Below are 14,465 nucleotides of genomic sequence, written 5' to 3' on the forward strand. Positions count from 1 at the left end.
GTCAAAGCTAAATCAAGAAAACATTAATAACTAAGAAAATTTTTTACAATGTTTATTCTCTGATAATGATTTATAAAGCTAAAGTTTTTCTTCTTCCTTATTCATTTGTTATACGAGTTAATAATAGTAAGACTAACATAAACTTAAAGCCTAGCACTGGGTCAGTATATTCTCCAGGGAAAGCTTAAAGTTTTTATGTTATTAAATTTTTCCATAGCTCTCAATTCACTAAGATGGAATGCAGCAATGCAGATGGAATTTAAGCAATGCAGGTGAAATACTGGCAGTAGGAAGTAATCAAGAGCCATTCCACTTATCACTTAATGTTACTCAGTTTTATTTTTAGGCTCTAGGCTCCTTCCTAACACTTTTGTTCAAGTCTTCTTTGCACTTTAGATCTGCTTTATGAGCTTTTCATTCCATCTTTGGAACAATGAATCTATTCTTATTTCCCTGATGATAACTCTTACTGAAGAAAATTAAACTGTCCATGAACCAATAACTATAACTGTGATCTCAGTTTTTGATCTCTAAGTTGCATTGGACTGTTTCACTTCGTAAGCTTAGGTATGATAGATGAATAGAAGATTATATGCATCATAACCGTGATGACTGACATAGAGTTCCAAAGAAATAAAATGATATAGTTTATGGCTCAAAACTCGTGTCTCAAAAATCTGTTGCAAAAAACCTAAAACTTGTCAAAGCTCACAATTAGATGAATGAATTTCTTTGATATGACAAATTTTAAAACTGGACTGTTTTGATATCACAGATTTTAAAGCCGATAGGAAAACTTGTATGAGTCATTAGTCTGAAAACGATTTATATTTCTCTTTGTCTCAGAATTGGCATCAAAACCAAGATGCTAAATATGTGAAGATTTCAGGCTGAGGACTAAATAACTTTGGGAAATTAATTTACAGGAGTTAGGTGCTTCCACAGTATGAGCTAATTTGAAACTTTTTGCTTTAGCTATTACAGCAAATGTGTGTAACGCTGACCAGGACATTGAGTTTTTTGGCAGATGACAATATATTTGGAGCTAGTACCCTTTTTCTGACACTGTCCTGATTCACTGAAACATTTTTCAGGTTGCCTGCAGTTATTAATTTAATCAACTACTAGCAAATCCACATAATTTACTGGAAATCTTGCAATAAGGTGGTAACTACATGATTCCCATATGAGTATTTAGAAAGGATGTAACGCTATCAAAAATAAATCCATCTTGTAGGTACAGCAGTTGCTTGGTAATGAACCTAGAAAGCCCCAAAGCACAAGAAAAGACCCTGTTGGTAATGGTGATGATGTGTTTAATGACTTCAGCTTAGTGGCTTTTAGAGAAGATAAACACATTGGGAAATGTGTTTTAAAACGTACCAAGGAGGCATTTTGGTTTAGCGAACAGAGAGTTTAATTTTATAGGATTTTTGAAATTAGTGTTTTTAAAGATAAAATGGACAGTTATGACTAGACCTTTCTCAGCACAGGATTTCCAAAGGGGTAATGTTTATTGCTAATAGATTTTAATTCCTTGTATTTTCAAAGCTATTACGTGCAAGATTGCCTAAAAAAGACAATGTGCTTGAAGCTCTGATGGGGGCGGGGAGGGCAATATACGTAACCTAAACTTTTGTGCCCCCATAATATGCTGAAATAATAAAAAAATAAAAAAAAAACAAAGACAATATGGTCTCAGAGCCCTTTTCATATTCATTTTAATGTTGATGTTATGTGCAATTAGTATCAAAAAATTATGTCCAATGTATTGAAGCCTAAACTAAAAAAATAAGAAATTAATTAGATTGGATCTGGGCTTTCAACTAGACGGAAAAGGTATTTCTAAGAAGAACATTCCACAAATTTAAATTAAACGCCATAAGAAAAATCCCAAGTGATATATCTCAAAGCACCAAAATAAATGGCTATGTATTTTTTTAGTCAAATTAGATGCCATACTGTTTCACCAAATGTTTACATGTGTACATATTGACTTATGTAGATACAATGTGTTTGCATTCTCAGTTTTAGAATGAGAAAGTTTAATATTGTGCAAAATTTATCCAATTTTAAAACAGCAATTCTGGTTCAATGAGAGAATTGCATACATGCTGCTGTCATTCTCTTCAAAATTCCATTAGAAATAAACATGTTAATAAGGTACAAAAAACAAAGTCATAAGATTGGTAGAAATAGAATCAGCAGCTGACCAGAAATTTGGGGAAATTTCTGTAAAACAAAAAGCAAATGGATTAATAAACATAAAAACATTCATAAAAGGAAGAGAGTGGGAAGGATTGGGTAGAGGAATAAGTTGATCTGGGATGCAGTTCCAAGAGAAGTCTGTTAACTTGGTGGGCACTTGAGTAAACATTTCCCATCAAAGTCTTCCCTATGTGGGCTAAAATAGCCAGTCTTCTATACCTGCAGCCCATTTAGTTGCTGAACATGGGATGTCCTGTGTGACATTAGGCAAGGTCACTCTCTGAAGCTGAGGCTGCCTCTGAAGGAAACAACAGGAGCGTTCTCTGTGGATACAACCATTTATAGCTGAACAAGTTTATTCTTGAAGGTAATCTGAACTACGCAATTTTATGTCTTTTACACTCAGCTTCCCCATAAAGCATGTCTTAAGGTAAGGATTAAAAGGAGCTAACGAGAACATTATGTTAAGTGAAACAAGCCAGGCACAGAAAAACAAATACTGCATGAGCTCACTTATATATGGAATTTAAAACAATGTAAGTTAAAAGCAGAGAGTAAAATGGTGGTTACTACATGCTGAGAGTGGTGAGAGATGCTGGTCAAAGTATACAAACTTTTCAGTTAGACAGAAGAAAAAGTTTTTTGACATCTATCACAACCTCATGACTATAGTTATTAATATATATTTCGAAACTGTAAAGACAGTAAATTTCAACTCTTCTCACCAAAACATGCTAAAAGCAGCTAAAAAGGGATAAGGGAAGCAAGAGAGCCAGATGAGAAGCTCAGCAATATAACATGAAGCATCGCCACTCTGAGCACGCCTTTTTGGTGAACTGTAAAGAGAGTTAACCCTTCCATCCAAGCTAGAGTGTTTGCACAGCTCGATTTCTTTATTAGTTGGTTGGTTTTACTTATTTCATATTTTCCATTCTTGTTTCCTTCTTTTTACTCCTATTTATTTTTGGTTTAATTTGCTCCTTTTTTACTTTCTTAAGATGATGTTAGGGACAGAAAAACAAGAGATAATGGAATGATAGGAGCAGAGAAACCAGAAGGAGGAAACAGTTAAAGAAAAACAATAAGCAGAAAATAGTTACAGAAAAATAACCAGGGAAAACAGTTATTACAGTCTTAAAGAATTGGGTAATTAGACCATGGAATAGTGACCACCAATCTTATTGCCTATTACTCCTTTCCATCTGTTAGTTTTGTTTTATATAGTTTGAAACTCTTCATTAGGTGCATACATATTTAATATTAGTATGTCTTCTTGATGAATTATAATACAATGTCTCTCTTTATCCTGGTAATATTTCTTATACTGAAATATATTGGTCTGATATTAAAATACTTATACCAACATTTTTATGCTTAGTGTTTTAATATTAACTTATAAACAAAACATGAAGTGCTTAATTAGAGTTATAAAACAGTATGCAATTCTGTCAATCTTTAAAAGGTAAAACAGGGTGCCAGAACCAGATAAGATGGAATAAACCTCCCTTTATCTCCCACTGAACTCAACTATAAACCTAGACAGAATGCAGGGGCCAGCTATTTGAAATCTCTGAAAAGAAAACATGAGCAGACAGATCAGGGAAGAAAACCAGAATTTGACCTACCACCAAAGCAGTTGTTAGTGTACCATTTTTCCCCGCCTCCTGGCATCCTCTGGCCTCAACTCAATGCAGCCTAAAACCTGTAGGTGAGCACTTTGGGGTGGATAGAGGGAAATCAGAAAAACCTTTCTAGTCCTGGATTGAGGAGAAAGAAAGGGAATTCTACAATTTCTAAATCATGATAATTACATTACTTTGTTATTGTAATTACACTGAAAGTCAAGATAGTGATCTCTTTAATAGCAATTGTGGCAATCAAACCAACCAAACAAACAAAAACAAAAATAAACTTCAAGAAAGCCATTCCAGTAGCAGAAATGTGAATTTATATGGAAGACAAAATAATACAAAATACTCTGGGCAAGTAAACAAAACAGCATGTATTTTCCCTTCTGAATACTGAACTGCAAGGAAAATCAAAACATTCATGCATTGTGGGGCTCCCATTGTTTACTTTGATCAAGCCTCTGAAAAAACAAATATCGGTAATGATGAATTGTGCGTATGCGTGTGTGTTTCTGAACATGTATCCTTGTGTACGGCAATGAGAAGAAAAATAAGAAAATGCCAAGTGTAGCCAAAAAACCCCACGATTCTTTTTCTTTATAATGAAAGTACATATATCAAACTTCAATAATCAATATCACACTCCATTGCTGGAGAGTTCTCCTGGTGGCCTTGGGCTAACCAAGTTCTCCCCACTTCTTTTCTTATAGTTCTCAAGAATAACTGCAGAAGGTCCGGGAAATGCAACATTCTGAGATAAGAAAGGAGCTGGTTGAAATGGCCTAGGCTGTTCCAGTCCTCCCCTAGAACAAGATATTCCTCATTGCTTTAGCTCAGTGAATCCTGTTACCCCAAGGTCTGTTACCCAGAGCAGGCTGTCTTTCAGGGTATCTCATCTGCAGTGTAAGTGGAGCACATATAGTAGAGACTCCATCTGCCCCAGGCAGATTTCTGAGCCTTATGGTACTGGCTCACAATAAAGTGTAGGCTGCTATTGTCCCTTACTGTCTGTTTACAAATAATAAACCCACTTCATGTAACGAGTTGTGTATGAATATGTTCTGTCTCACCAGATTCAAACAGGTTGGTAAAAAGTGCACAGTGAACCTGCTTCTCATCCATGTCTAGTTTAAAAAACAGAAGAAGAGGCCAGGCGTGGTGGCTCACGCCTGTAATCCTAGCACTCTGGGAGGCCAAGATGGGTGGATCGTTTGAGGTCAGGAGTTCTGAGACCAGCCTGAGCAACAGCAAGACCTTGTCTCCACTAAAAATAGAAAGAAATTAGCTGGACAACTAAAAACATATATACAAAATTTAGTTGGGCATGGTGGTGCATGCCTGTAGTCCCAGCTACTTGGGAGGCTGAGGCAGGAGGATAGCTTGAGTCCAGGAGTTTGAGGTGGTTGTGAGCTAGGCTGATGCCACGGCACTCTAGCCTGGGCAACAGATCAAAACTCTGTCTAAAAAAAAAAATAAATAAAATAAAATAACCAAAAAAAAAACAGAAGAAAGCATTTCAGAAAGAGAAGAAAAAAGAAAGTAAAACAGAACCAGTAAGATATTTTTCCCTAGGATTCTAGGAAGGAGCTAAAAGTAAACATGTATGATTTCAAATGTTAATGTACATTTTCTTCCACTTCCACTTAAGGTATAAAAATCTAGAAGGAACATAACTCTAATCATTATAAGCAAAAAGCAATATAATCTATGTAACCATAGTTTTTCTTGATCCCATCAGGCACCTAAGGTCACAGAGCAATCATCCAACTAACCTTAAAAAAGAAAAAGAGAGGCACCGCCAAGGAGAGATGTGAATGTACGCTCTTGTTACCTGAGGCATATGCCAGGTGCCATACAAACTAGTAAAAATAACTCAGCTAAAACATTTAATCAGTTGCTCAAAGCTGAGTGTGGGATAGGCTCAGAGTGTAGAGATCCTGGAGCATAGCAAACAAGGGGAAGCTTCATCCACCTGCAGGCTCTTAACAATGCATCTCGCAAGTGCTCACTGGAAAGACTGGTCAGAAGGCAGGATACTAAAAAAGCCTCCCCCACACGGCAGATTTGGGATTGCCAAGGAATAGCCACTGCAGAACGACTGGACAGACACCAAGACCATCTCCCCTGTGTTCCCTGCAGAACAAAAGTCTTAAGCCACTGGGAGAAGGATGGTAAGCCCTGCCACACTCGGAGAATAGGTGAAGCCCATTACAACTGGAGGAAATAAATAGAAAGAAAAACTTCTGTCTTTGGAGCCTAGACCATAGCGGATACCCTACCAATGGCAAAGGTGGAATTACTGAGTCTCCCTCATTCTTAGCACCTAGAGATGGACCATATGCCTGAAACTAAGGCCAAATTGGGAAAATAGAATGCCAAGTAACAAAGGACTGCTGCATACTATTAAGGAAGCAGAATCAAAAAGAGAGAACACCTCTGAAGTACAGGATTACAGGGAAAACTTAAAGTTGAGGTGGAAGAGAAACATTGAGAAAATGAGTCAGGTAACCCAGCAATCATGCAAAACACGGTGTAACATTAGAAGAATTTGAAGCACGTGGTGGCTTATAACAACAACAAAACTGAAAACAAACTCAACTCCTGACTAGATCGAGTCAACCTCTCACACTGAAGGCCCATTAAAGGAAGGAGATCTATCACACAAGAAAGTAAAAATAACTATGCTTAATATGTTAAAGGCTCTTAGATGATATGCATGAACATATGGGGAATTTCAACACAGCATCTAAAAACTGCTGGGGTGGATGGAGTGGAACAGAAGGTCCATACTAACGCCTCCCCATGGAGCTTCCTGTGATGATGGAAACGTTCTATAAATCTCCCCTGTCCCATATGGTGGCCATAGGCATACATGGCTACTGCACACTTGTAATATATCTAGAGCTACTGAGTAACTGAAATTATAATTCTATTTATTTTTCCTTAATTTAAATATAAATAGACATATACGGCTAATGGCTACTATATTGGACAGCTCAAGATAACATTTTTTTATGAAAAATCACTACTCATCCAATTCAAAATCTCCTGCTTAAGGACCTAGGAATCAATTATGTCTAATTCAATTGTTCACAGAAGTCAAAGGAAAAACTGAAAATTGACCTTCATCACAGTAGGCTATAGAAGGTATTTATTCTTTTTACTTTGTACTGTACAGTAATTCTGTTTCACATGAATTTAAGTAGGAGTTTCCAGAACAGATTATGGAACATTTGGAATATTTATTAGTTCTTAAAAACTATAAAACATTACTTGGGATTTAGCTAAAGGAAAAGAAGTCATTTTATCAAAAAGGCACCTGCACTCGAATGTTTATTGCAGCACAATTCACAATTGCAAGGATGTGGCATCAACGCAAGTACCCATCAAATTCATGAGTGTATTAACAAAATGTGGTATATATACTGTGGAATACTACTCAGCCAGGAATAAGGAGAATTAAGGCCTTTTGCAACAATTTGGATGGAACTGGAGACCATTATCCTAGGTGAAGCATCTAAAGAATAGAAAAATAAACACCACATGTACTCACTAAACTCATCATTAAGTTGGAACTAATGAGCACACATGTGCATAGAAGGAAGTAAATAAAACTCAGTGGAAATCAAGCAGGGAGGATGTCGAAGGAAGGCAGGAGCAAAAATCTCCCTAATGGGTACAATGAACACTATCTGAGTGACAGGCATGCTTATAACCATGACTAAGCATTATAAAAATGATACATGTAATCAAAAATATTTTTTCCCCTGTAACACTTTGAAATAAATTAAAAAAGAAAGGAAAATAAAAACATAAAAACCACTCTTAGCCATACAAAAATAGGCTGTGGACTGGATTTGGCCCACAGGCTATAGTTTGCTGTTCCCTGCTCTGTACTAGAACTTCTTCTTCTTCTTTTTTTTTTTTTTTAATTACAAAAGTAATATGGACACACCATTGTTTTTTTAAAAGTAAACATTATTGCATAAAAGTAGAAAGTAAAAAATAAATCTATAAAACACATATTACTAGAAAACATGACCATTTACATTTTGTCCCAATGGAATAAAAATAATAACAGATTATTGACACAAGATATACTTGCTTTGCATTCTGAGAAAAAAAAAATTTTTCCTAAAATATTTTTAAGAGCATTTTTTTCTTAAAATATTTCAGAGATCCTCACTCATGGTTACACTTTTTTGTTGTTCCACCCCACTATTTTTAAACCAATATGAGTAATTAATGCTTTTATATTGTAAAAAATTACTTATGTTTCCCTTTAATTTTGAAAAAAAGTTACATAAGTAGTATTTAGAGAATTGCAAAAAGAAACATAGTAAACCATTCTTGTAAGAAATCATTATTTTTTTCAGAAAGTTATATATCTCATCTAGACCTTAATAATTTCTTTTATCTTTAAGTCATATATGTTTTCTTAAGTAGAAAAAACAAAGGGTGAATGGTTTTAATAACAAAAAAAACAGATATTATTAGAAAAAAATGTTTTTTTTCCTAAGAGCAGTGAACATTAGCACTAATCTAATTCAAAATTAGATAATTTTTAAATTATCAAATACTATTTCAGATTTTACCACCAACACTTTTGGCCTCATTTACCTGTGGTGTGTGTGGGGGGGGGGCGTTGTGTAGCAGGGGTAAAGGATATATATATATAGGCATATATCCAAGGCTATATCCTAAAACAAGCACTACATTTATATCCATAATGAATATTGGACTCGTACACTAATTCCCGAGACTGCCTCAAATATATATAATTTAATAATAATTAAAATTTCATTTTAAGTATATACAGCAAACTTTTTAATTAGACCTTAAAGTACTTGATAACATAAAATGTCTTGCTCATGTTTCTCTTTCTTAAATACCTAGAATACTATCTCAACCTTCCAGTCTCATTATCCTTGTAGAACAGTGAATGTTGAGAAAGATGTTCACAAAATTTTGGTTTTGGAAAAGACTTTGGAGACAATTTTCTTTATGCCTGCCTTTAACATAAAACACAATTAAATATTTTTGTAAATGAATATTTGAGCTTGTGTATAAATCTACTCAAAACAAAACAAACAACAACAACAAAAAAGGATTCAGTATTACTCTGCTCTTGCCTAAAAAAAAAAACACAGGACTTAACTACTGAATGTCCAGACCTATAAGGCTAGACAGAGCCTTGTTAGTCCTCATCTTTTACTTTCCACACCTAGAATTAGAATGCAAGTTCCCAGTTAAAGTTGTCTTGATGTGTTACATCAATCATAGGAAATGAGTAAGAAGTAAAAGAATCAGGCTAAGCACATAATAGTTAAAAGATAAATATATATTTTTTTCTTCTTCCTATTGTGGTTTTGTTTCAAAAATATTTGGAACTAATTATAGACTAAGAAAAACTGTAGCAAGCATATGTGTGCATTTTTTATTCTTGGAGTAGAGGGTCTTACAGGAAAGGAACGAGTGCCATTCATGTAAACGAATGCTCAACGATCACACCTGAAAATGGAAATGAGGCCTTTGCAAACACGGTATGTGGGAGGACGGTTCTTTGCATTTAGAAATGTCCTACTGCACTTGGGCCATTCTCTGTCATGACACTTCTGTTCATCCTCTTCAACTAGGCTTCTCCTTTATCCCCTTCCCCACCACAGTGTCCAGCTCCGCCTCCGTAGCTGGGGTCTAATCACACCTCCACTGAGCCACTGTCCTCATTACACTTCCCACCAAATTCCCATAGTCACTTCTCTCATTATTCCCAATTCCTTCTCACCATATATTTTATAAAGATGCCTCTGTCATAAATGTGTTTAATATAGTTGCTGCCTCTGCATCCATTTTTAAGCTGCCATAAGTTGTTTGAAACCCAGTCTTAGCTGGTTACCATTGACCTAGCTAAAACTTCCCTTTTGCAATATAACCTGCTTGTTCCTCATCCCACTGACCCCAGAACAACACACTTCCCAGCTGCTAACCACTATAAAACCTAATGGTCAACATTAGAGTCATGGAAATAAACTCTCCCCTTTCGGCATATCTTCCTTAAACTAGCCAATTCACAACCCCTTACAGAAAAGCTGAGAGAACATCCAGGGACCTTAATGAAAGCATAGTTTAACTTTCTGTCTGTCTGTCTGTCTCTCTCTCTCTCTCTCTCTCTTTCTCTCTTCCTGGTTGAGCACCCCACTGTCTTCAGACTTCCCATTGGCCCTCATGGGCACACCTCTTCTCTCATAGATCTGTGAGTAATAAAATTATTTTCTTATTTCATGTCTCCTCTATGTCTCATGTGACTGACACACCCAAATCCACCTCTCCCTTTGTGTCGGGGCTCTCCACAGAGTAGCTATCTTGGTACACAAGCTGGAAACTGAACATGGGTCAGACAAAAGCCACAAGGGCAGCTGCTGGTATAAACAAGTTTCCTATGAGAGGGACACCTGGACACAAGGTCGGACACCTAGGCATTAGGCTGTCTGCCAGGACAAAGGAGCATCCTGCGAAAGACATACTGTAACTATCCATGCCCACCTGCCCTGGGCCCCCGTCAGGGCAGGGCTAGAATTTATAGCCACTCTCCAGAGAGGGACTGTAAGACCAAACTAGAGAAAAATACAACAGTCTCATTAAAGTTACTCCCATTGTCCATTTTCTCTGTCCATTTTAGATTTTCAGAAATTTAATCAAAATATATTTCTTTGTATGTAAATATATCATTTTACCTGAAGCATTAGAATTCAATTACCTTATCAAATATGAATACTCTTAACCTTTAAGACATAAATATTAATTTTTTTAAATATAAAACAAATCTAAGGGTTTATAAAAATTAGCAATATTTAAATAAGCTTTTAGAACGGGGTTAAACTTACTAAAAGTACAATTTTTGTGATAAAAGATGTAATTTTTGGAGGTTTTCAAGTTATTGATTTGACTCATCTATAGAAATCATGTTTACAATTAAAAAATAACTGCAAAAATCTTTGTAATTTTACTTGGTTCAGCGATCTCTAAATCTTTTTAAGTAGCTGTGTGGGTGGACAAAACATGAGCACACATAGCTTCCGATAAAAACATCCTTGAGGAAAAACTATAAATGTTTAAATACAGGAAACTTTACAAGAGTTTTTAGTTAAGTGCAGTTTCTTTAGTAAAGCACATTTTTTGTAGTATAGTGATTATGTTAGAAAAATTATATCAGGAATCATTGCATGTAATTTGTCAAGGTATTCAATATTTTTTAGCCCAGAAGACAATGAGTTATAGAACTTCCACAAGACCTATTCAATTTAGGTTAGTGGTGAAGCCTACAAAAGGATAGGCTATAGTCCCCAAATTCAAGCCTCAAAAAGCATATGTCTTTACAGATTATACAATATGCATTTATCCCTGATAGTTCTGGGTAAAATAATTGTACAGAAATGTTTGTAAAGAAGTCAAGCATAACTTGTTTTATTTACCTTGAGGAACAACTGAGCTCCAAACATGCATCCCCTTCCAAACCATAGCAGAGAGCCCCCCATCCCCCCGCCAAGTCTCTCAAATATTTGTTGAGATCATATACATAAACTTGAAACAGTATTCTCACAAGCTTGATATCCGATACTAATTCTGGGCTATTTATCATAATACTTATTTTCACACAACGCCATATCTGCACCTCTTACTTACACAAGTTCACACAGAAGCATATATACACCCACCCCTCCAAAAACACACACAAAATACACATACACACACCCCCTATTTGGAAGTGATGAAAGTTGAAGTTTTAACCACTGTGGGCATGTGACCTCTGAGTGTATACTGCTTTTTGTTTTTCATTTTATGACGCTAAATCATATAGAAGATAAACAAAAACCGGGTCCATGCATATCTTCAGCAGATAGTGCATATGTAAAGAACTGAAACATTAACCTCTTAAAGAAAATGTTTTCCTGAAAACAATGCATCTCTTTTCCTTTAAAGGGAGGTTTGTGGTGAGTAAGATATAAAAAGTTCTTATTAAAAAAACACTGCTAATTTGAGAATTTACTTTAAAAATCAATATTTGGGCAGATATATATTTCACTTTTGCAGATTATTTTTATTAAGTATTACAACAATAATTGTTGCATGGTAAAATAAAGATTCAGTTATTATGTATATTATGAAAGACCCAGATTGGAAAAATTTCAGAAATACTTTCAAAATTTGCCTCCATATTAACCTCACATGGTGATTACTAGTGAGATATCTTCTCATATAGCCTGGAAATCTGAATAAGTGGCACGTTTTAAAAATTAGCTAATGAATGCCATTATAGAAGAGTAGATCTTTACAGAATTAAAGTACAAAGTGAACATTTAGGGTAAGCAGTACACTTCCTTATGTGCCAAACAGACCTTTCCTTGAAATAGTTAAACCACTACTTATAATTTGGCACCAGAAATGGGGCTGGCTAAAGCTATTTGGAGCTCTTTACTGGTCTCTAAGATTATATTTTTATGACCACAGACTCATTCACTCACCTTCTTAAACTGGAGCAAGTCATTTCAGTACAATTATGTTTAACAGTGCAATATGTAAATGAATCAGTGTTTGGTAACATGAGCCAACTCAAGACCTTTCAGAGCAGAGGAGTTAGCTAGGAAATAACATTTTCTAACGGAGTCAGTGAGAGGGAAAACAACCCATCAGGTGGGAAACATCCCAATGCAATTATTGCAAAATCTCCACCTGGCTGACTGAATAATCATTTTAGAGACAATCAAAAATGTTGAAATTATCCCTCATTGGTTAATGATTCTATTATAGCTGGAAGGCTAAAACAAATGAAAAGAGATTCAGAGTTTATATTTCAAACGATTAATGCAAACAAATTCCTTCATTGACTATCATAACATTAAATCATATATTCGGGTACAAATTATGACTTGTATTAGGTGAATATTGTGACTGTCAACTAACTGCCTTTTTCCCTGTAGCTGGCAATGACTCCCCTCTGCCACCTCTGGGTTGGCAAAACATTGTCTTTATTTTTGGCTAACTTAGAGTCCTTATTTCTAATCAGCTCTGCAGCCAGGTTTATATACTCACTTTATTATATTTAGTAGAATGTTATTTTTAATATTAATATAAGTAAATATATTTTTTTCTGAAAAAAATATAACCTGCAAAGCACATATGCATTAAATGGTCATTATTATTAAAAGGAAAAAAAAATAAACAGATGGAGAAATCATTAAATTGCAAATTTTTTAAAAGCTTATCAATATACCCTTATAGGCAAACTGCTAGATAAAGCCATTCTAAATTAGATTCACCCTTCTTAATATTTCTTTGCTTCCCTGAATTTATTTTTCCTAAACCAGAGTTTGAATGTGTTATCTAATATTATATAATGAAATGACAAAAGCACATCAATTCCTGGGACACCTGCTTACTTTTACCTTAAAAAACAGGAAATGCAGTACCTATTATAATTTATTAAAGTTAACTGAAAAAATAATCCATGAATAGTATATACAGCTTGTCCTTGTAAAAAGTATCATCCTACTAGACGGGTTCAGGTTCTGTATGATAAAGAAATTTGCCTCATTTTCAAACATTTCAATATAATTATTGTATGTGAAGTGCTTTCGTGATATATAAAAGTAGGAAGAAGAAATCCATACTAAGTTTATTACATCATGCATCCCAAGCCATGTGACTTACCGATTTGCCATTTTTATTATTTATTAAAAACACAATTTTATTTAAAGTGCGTTTTTGTATGAGTTGACCATTCAAGTAATAGATTTTTAATGCCACTTGTCAAATGCTCACCAGGTCGACCGCTTTCTCTCTCTCTACTCTGTCTTGCCCAAGATGTCAGCAAAAGAAAAATAAGTGAGAGGAGTTTATGGATGTAGAGAACTCTCACAGATCTAAGCAATAATGAAATAGTGAATATCAACACTTGCAGTTTTCCAAAGGCCAATAATAAAGGAAACCCCTCCCCCACAAATATGAACAGTACAGGGAGAGTTGTGATATTTAGGGACATTGGGAAGAGGAATCACGTCACTGCCACCTGCAGAATCCAGTCCTAAGAATGAGACACTTGCAACAAAGCAAAGTTGTGATTAAGTTCCATTCTTCCAGGGCCTTGTTTTCTCGGGGTTTTAAAGATAGGTTTAATTTATTGAGATTGCCTTTTATATGAGAACAGAAAAATGTTCTGACTAGCAACTACCAGTTGATTTTAAGGATTACCGCATAAACTAATATCAAATAATTGTGTAATTCTAAAGCACTGTGTATGCATTTTTACATATTGTGTAAACTATTCATTATTTAACATTTAAATCATCATCTTTTTGCATGATAATTTAAAATGAAATATCTAAGGTTGTCATTGTGATTTTAGTATTTAAAACGGATTAACTGATTTTATGATACTTTAGGATTAAACGTGTCAATACCACTTAGACTGCTTTCATACACCTAAATATGAAGGAAAATGGCAAATGCTTACAGATGATTCTGAACCATTTTTTAAATATGCAATCCATAAGGCCAAATGTGACACCAAAATTCCATGACTCAAAATGTGCATGAGACCTTTCCTGACAAGACGATGCGCTTCCAAACTCA

Source organism: Eulemur rufifrons, chromosome 29 (assembly GCF_041146395.1).
Source record: "Eulemur rufifrons isolate Redbay chromosome 29, OSU_ERuf_1, whole genome shotgun sequence".
In the NCBI taxonomy this organism is placed as follows: domain Eukaryota; kingdom Metazoa; phylum Chordata; class Mammalia; order Primates; family Lemuridae; genus Eulemur; species Eulemur rufifrons.